The following is a 7,260-nucleotide window of genomic DNA, read 5'->3' as shown; positions in this document are numbered from 1 at the left end:
TTTTTTTTTTTTTTTTTTTTTTGCTTGTAAATCTCTTTTAGTTCTTGTAGATTCTGGATATTAGTCCATTGTCAGATGGGTAGATTGCAAAAAAATTTTCCCATTCTGTCGGTTGCCAGTTCACCCTAATGATTGTTTCTTTTACTGTGAAGAAGCTCTGGAGTTTAGTTAGATCCCATTTGTCTATTTTGGATTTGTTGTCAATACTTTTGGTGTTGTAGTCATGAAGTACTTGCTTAAACCTACGTCCCAAATGGTTTAGCTTAGGTTTTCTTCTAGGTTTTTCATGGAGTTAGGTTTCATGTTTAAGTCTAAAAATATGGAACACTTAACGAATTTGCATGTCACCCTTGCGCAGGGGCCATGCTAATCTTCTCTGTGTCCTTCCAATTTTAGTGTATCTGCTGCCGAAGCGAGCACAAGTGTTCATCTTTATTCTACTTAACATTCTGCAGAATGTTCACTAGATCTGTGTTTCATAAAGCATTAGGCTGTTCTTTTTTTAATAGTATATTTGTTTTTCACTTAAAGATGGCTCACATACCCCTGTATATGCTTAAAAAACTCTTCTTTCATAGCACTTTTTCCTGATTTTCCTTAGATAATTAAATAATTGTTTTCACTCCATGCTTTTGGGCTGGCAGTTAAATCCTGTTTCTCGAGCAACTTTTGTTGCAGATCATGAGGTAAAACCACTTTTCAATTCTTCTTTCCAGTTTCCTTAGATAATACATGTGAAGAGCCATTGGATCCTACTTGATTAATCAATTGTGAAGTGAACTAAAATGCTAAATGGGGTCTTCAGTGTTATCCATACATAAAGAGGACACATTGCAAATATTGTTAATAAGTCCAGACCAGTACCTTTCCCATTTAAAAATGATTCTCTTGATTTATAAATACCATCGCTTATTTTTCAGGATGGTTCAGTATTTTCCCACTTTATTTCATAAAATAATGAAATTCTTACATCCTTCTTGGAACAGAGTCACAGTCAAATGCACATCATTTTACACATACACATTCACACACTCAAGAATATGGCTGTCCTTCTGACACTCTGTGGGCCAAAGCTCAGCATAAATTATGTGATATCAGCTTGCCAGCAGCAGCAGCCACTACAAATCTGCTGATTCCCTCACTTATTAAAGAAAGATCAATTGTGTCAAATTACCTTGTGGTATGATAGGAAACATCATGAGTGCTGGTCAATTCTACATTAATTTAGTACCTTGTATTTGACACTGCTTGGTACTGAGCTAAATCTAAATTTCTTTCCCCTTAAAACAGTCATAATGGGCTGCACCTCTATTATTTTACTGCTACCTACTACTATTTCTACCACCTGCAGCACTCCACCACTGTTAACACTACTGCTACTTCTACAACAGTAGGATAATATATGGCACTCGGTATGCCATGGTTTTCTGATTATTTTCATTTCATACTCAAAACCGTTCTTATGATATAGAAACTATCAATATGTCTGTTTTATAAATGTACAAATGAAAGTACAAAACAGCTAAGTAATTTGCCCAAAGTCACATGGCTAGTAAGTGGCAGAATAAGGATACAAATTCTGGCTCTCTAGCTCCAGAACTCTGTACTACCTTGTATAACTACACTTAATTAACAACACCAGATACGAGATTGATGCATAAAGAAACATTGAGTTTGTGTATTTTACTGTGTTAATTTGAGAAATATGAATTTCTTTGCCAGTATAGCTGCAAATATGATATCTTTTTATTTTTCTAATTAATTGGAAGAGATCCACCTATTTTATTAGCAGTGCTATCTTCTTCTTGAGGTCTTCACTCCCAACTCTTGCTAATTGTTAAAGAACCTAAGGGTTCTTCTCAGTCTTCCAAACACCAGATGGACAGCTGGGTTATTGGCTCAGTGCCCTCCTGCTTACCCTTCATCCTCAGTGTCATAGTTTCCCCATGATGACCAATTCCCCATTGCTCCACAGTGCTCATCTACTGTGGTAATTATGTCTTGATAGTTCATTCATTCAGCAAATGTTTTTAGTGACCACATAATATAGGCAGGCCCTGTGCTTCACTACTAGCTGGACTACAAAGAAGTTCAAGAGAGACATAAAGAGCTTCTCTTTAAGAAGCTTATATTCTGGTGGGAGAGATAGACAACAAAGAAGGAGGCCAATAACTAAGGAACATAACAACAGATAGTTATGAGTGTCCAAATAAAGAAGTAGGAAATAAAGAGTGTAGTTCTATTAAGGATACATAAGCAGAGCATCTGTAAGAAGGTGTCATTTAAGACCTGCAATTATAAAAAATGTCCTAAAATTAGATTATGATAATGGTGCACAACTCTGAATATACTGAAACTATCTTTGAATTGCTAATTTTAATCAAGTGAATGTTATATTACATATCAATAAAGCTGTGAAAACAAACAGACAAAAACCTATAAGCAGGTGCTGATCTCTAGCAGAGGTATGACCAGAAGTAGACTGCTTTGTATTTTCTGCTTTTGTGCCTATTGAAAATTCTGTTATATAATTTGGGTAAATTCACAGTTTTGATCTGAGATTTGGCTCTTTTGGGTAGATTATCACTTGTTCATTTGTATTACAGTTTTTACACTTACAGTAGTCTGTGAGTTTAAACCTTAAAAAAAATTCCCCTTGCTAAATATTGGTAGAGTTTAGGAGGGATGAAACTGAGATCTTATTACTCAAGAAATAAATATTAATTAGTTTCATCAACTCATTGTAATTCTAGTTGCTGTATATTTTCAATAATCTAAGCTCAAGCAAATCAGTGCATTTCTCTAGGTTACCTTCCTTAGCATAAGCATTTCCACATGGCCTAACAACCCAATCCTACTTAACTGCGGTCCTTTTATTTCAAAATTGGTAATAAGGTTTGGCTGTGCTCCTACCCAAATGCTCATCTTGACTTGTAGTCTCCATAATCTTCACCTGCTAAGGGAGAGACCAGGTGGAGGTAATAATTGAATCGTTGGGGCATTTTCCCTATGCAAGGGAGTTCTCTTGAGATCTGATGGCTATATAAGCATTTGGTAGTTCCTCCTGCATTCATTCTTCCTCCTACTGCCTTGGGAAGAAGGTGTCTTGCTTTCCTGTTGTCAGTCACCATGAATGTAAGCCTCCTGATGCTTCCCCAGTCATGCAGAACTGTGAGTAAATTAAACTTTTTTCCTTTATAAATTACGCAATCTCAGACAGTTCTTTATTCCACTGTGAGAACAGACTAATACAATTGATAAGACTTTCTCTTTCTCTCCTTTCAGATGTGATAAGGAAGATTGCCATCCCAGATGCTTCTGAAATCATACCTAAAACTAAGGTAAGACATTCTTGGGGAAAAGCAAGTTCTGTATGTGGTACAAAGGGGAGAGAGAATATACCAGGGTACATCAAATACTTCTGAAGTCTCCCTTACATCTGTACTTATAAAAATGTGAGAAAATACATTTCCCAATTGCCTGAGACAATTTGATGGAAAATTTCTGTATATTTGTTTGGCTTTTTCCAGCCTGAGTTCTTTATCTGGTATAAACGGGTTGTAGAGTTTAGTAACTGTAATTGACATTGCTATCAGAAATGCTGAAACAATAAATTAGAAAGCCAGGAGTATGAGAGGATTTCATGGAGAAGGGAGTACAGTGGAGGTGGCTATAAAAGACATCTTGCATCTCAAGAGGTTTAACAACAGTTGACCTATACAGTTTCACAGTTGCAGTGGCTGGGGAAAAAGTAAGCATATGTAGTGTTTGGGTTAGGGGGTAGAGAAGACATGCAAGTAACTTTTATTGAGAATTTAGGTTCTTGGCACTGTTTCCATTTCAGATATATTACTACATTTTTCCTCTCAATAGCACTAATAAGTAGATACTTAAAGAGGTAGAAACCCAAAACTCTGAGATATTAATATTCTCACAATCATTCAGCTAGTATAAAACTCCTCTGCTATCCGCAGTGCCTTTGCCTCCCTTATCATATATAGCATAGTTTAATAATTTAGGAAGTAAAAAAGTACAGAATACATTTTTAAAAGTGGTCCATCAAAGGTGCTAACATGAAGATGATGTATTGTCATTTCCCAACTCTAAAGAATATTTGCTAATTCAGAATAGATTCAGAAAAAATCATTCCTGAAGGTGTCATGGTATTTGTGATAATTGTTTCACTGTACTCATAGAGGAACACCCTGGAGATTTTAAATACTTATCTCAGGACTGAGGAATGACTCCATTATCTGAAAGATCTCATCATGAAGACTTGTGCATGCTAATGCTTGGTAACTATGGGAAGTCTTCTTACATGACCAATACCATAAAGCTAGGTGGAAAAGATCCCAGAGGGCTCTGGTGCTTGGTGTGTTTCTCTAAGTTTCACTGAAATAATTGAAAATATAGATGAAGTGAGAGAATTTACAGATTATCATTTATGTAATATTATAATTTCTCCCCTTTGCCAGCATCCTTCTTTTCTTCAAAGCAAAGCTTTTAAAATAAAGATGAGTGAATAAAGATTGATTATAAATCATTTCACTATTAGGACACATGCACATGAATGTTCACTGCAGCACTGTTTACAATAGCAAAGACCTGGAACCAACCCAAATGCCCATCGATGATACACTGGACAGGGAAAATGTGGCACATATACACCATGGAATATTATGCAGCCATCAAAAACGATGAGTTTGTGTCCTTTGTAGGGACATGGATGAACCTGGAAACCATCAGTCTCAGCAAACTGACACAAGAACAGAAAATCAAACGCCACATGTTCTCACTCATGGGCGGGTGTTGAACAATGAGAACGCATGGACACAGGGAGGGAAGCATCACACACTGGGGTCAGTTGGGGGGATATAGGGGAGGGACAGCGTGGGGTGGGGAGTTTGGGAGAGATCGTGTAGGGAGAAATGGCAGATATAAGTGAAGGGGAAGAAGGCAGCAAATCACACTGCCATGTGTGTACCTATGCAACAATCTTGTATGTTCTTCACATATACACCTAAACCTAAAATGCAATAAAAAAAAAAACTATTGTATATTTTCATTCATATTCATTGTAAATATAGACCAAAGTAAGCTCTGGTCATTGAGTTTAGAGCATGATTGTGTCTGGTGGGAAGCAGGGGTTGATTGGAAAGCTCCTGGCATAAGAGAATGCGATGGGGCTGTGGAAATGTTCTACATCTCCTTTTGGGTGTATATAATTGTTAAAACTCAATGACATGGAGACCTATGGCCTATGCATTTTTATTGCATGTATTTTAAACTGGAGAAAACCGAACAGGAGACAAGACAGGAGTAGCTGAAAAAGTAGAAACCATCTTAAGAAATACTGTGAAGCTGACTGCTAGGTTGGTGGGGAGAAAACATGGAGGGTAATGGAATCACCAGTGCAGAACCAAAAGGAATCAAGATTTTTTGGCACCAGGAACCTACAGATTTTGGAGTCAAAGTGAGGTTAAAGATAGAGATTTTGACAAAAATCTGTTGGAGAAGTTCCCTGAGTTCCTTGGGTCAGCTCCAACATGTTAGCATCTGGATGACTACTTCCACCAACTACTTCCACTCAACTTCCAGTGGCAGATGAGCCTTTCTCACTCCTATATTCCAGGCGAGAATTGGAGATTGCTAAAATTAGGTGATGAGGTCGGATTGTGGATATGAAAGTGCAAGGAAGAAAGGAATTCTGACAATCTCTGGAGATGGTAGCTTGGCTCACGTTCTAATTTGAAATGCGAAAACTGAGTTTCTGCTTGTTTTCTTCAGCTACATCACAATCTTATCCTAGGCAGATTGATGCTTTCTGCTTTCTGCACATGGCTATCCAGTTTTCCCAACACCATTTATTAAACAGGGAATCCTTTCCCCATTGCTTGTTTTGTAAGGTTTGTCAAAGATCAGATGGATGTAGATGTGTGGTGTTGCCTCTGAGACCTCTGTTCCATTCCATTGGTCTATATCTCTGTTTTGGTACCAGTACCATGCTGTTTTGATTACTGTAGCCTTGTAGTATAGTTTGAAGTCTGGTATTGTGATGCCTCCCACTTTGTTCTTTTTGCTTAGAATTGACTTGGCTATGCGTGCTCTCATTTGCTTCCATATGAAGTTTAAGGTGGTTTTTTCCAATTTCTGTGAAGAAGGTCATTGTTAGCTTGATAGGGATAGCATTGAATCTTTAAATTACTTTGGGCAGTATGGCCATTTTCACGATATCGATTCTTCCTAACCATGAACATGGAATGTTTCTCCATCTGTTTGTGTCCTCTCTTATTTTGTTGAGCAGTGGTGTGTAGTTCTCCTTGAAGAGGTCCTTTACGTTCCTTGCTACTTCTATTCCTAGGTATTTTATTCTCTTTGTAGCAATTGTGAATGGCAGTTCATTCTTGATTTGGCTCTCTTTATGTCTGTTATTGGTGTATAGGAATGCTTGTGATTTCTGCACATTGATTTTGTATCCTGAGACTTAGCTGAAACTGCTTATCAGTTTCAGGAGATTTTGGGCTAAGACAATGGGGTCTTCTAAATATACAATCATGTCGTCTGCAAATAGAGACAATTTGACTTCCTCCTTTCCTAATTGAATGCTCTTTATTTCTTTTTCTTGCCTGATTGCCCTGGCTAGAACTTCCAATACTATATTGAATAGGAGTAGTGACAGAGGGCATCCTTGTCTAGTGCCAGATTTCAATGGGAATGCTTCCAGTTTTTGCCCATTCAGTATGATATTGGCTGTTGGTTTGTCGTAAATAGCTTTTATTATTTTGAGATATGTTACATCAATACCTAGTTTTTTGAGGGTTTTTAGCATAAAGGGCTGTTGAGTTTTGTCAAAGGCTTCCTCAGCATCAATTAAGATAATCATGTGGTTTTTGTCTTTGGTTCTGTTTATGTGGTGAATTATGTTTATAGACTTGCATACGCTTAACCAGCCTTGCATCCCCAGGATGAAGCCTACTTGATTAATGTGGATAAGCTTTTTGATAAGCTGTCATGATCAGTTTGCCAGTATTTTATTAAAGATTTTTGCATCGGCCGGGTGCGGTATCTCAAGCCTGTAATCCCAGCACTTTGGGAGGCCGAGGCGGGTGGATCATGAGGTCAAGAGATCGAGACCATCCTGGTCAACATGGTGAAACCCCGTCTCTACTAAAACTACAAAAAATTAGCTGGGCATGGTGGCGCGTGCCTGTAATCCCAGCTACTCAGGAGGCTGAGGCAGGAGAATTGCCTGAACCCAGG

The 7,260-nt window shown here is 37.8% G+C and overlaps 1 non-coding gene across 1 annotated transcript; it reads right to left on the bottom strand.

The window, feature by feature from the left end:
- Positions 1–313: 313 nt before the first annotated feature.
- On the bottom strand, positions 314–420 carry LOC116544929. The gene has a single exon (XR_004266104.1). It is a non-coding gene; the product is annotated as a U6 spliceosomal RNA (small nuclear RNA).
- Between the last annotated feature and the right edge of the window lie 6,840 nt (positions 421–7,260).

The sequence above is a fragment of the Sapajus apella genome, unplaced genomic scaffold (assembly GCF_009761245.1).
Source record: "Sapajus apella isolate SASKATOON/1434 unplaced genomic scaffold, GSC_monkey_1.0 scaffold236, whole genome shotgun sequence".
Lineage (NCBI taxonomy): Eukaryota > Metazoa > Chordata > Mammalia > Primates > Cebidae > Sapajus > Sapajus apella.
The sequence above is the reverse complement of the archived record's forward strand: the minus strand, read 5'-3'. Positions and strand labels throughout refer to the sequence as shown.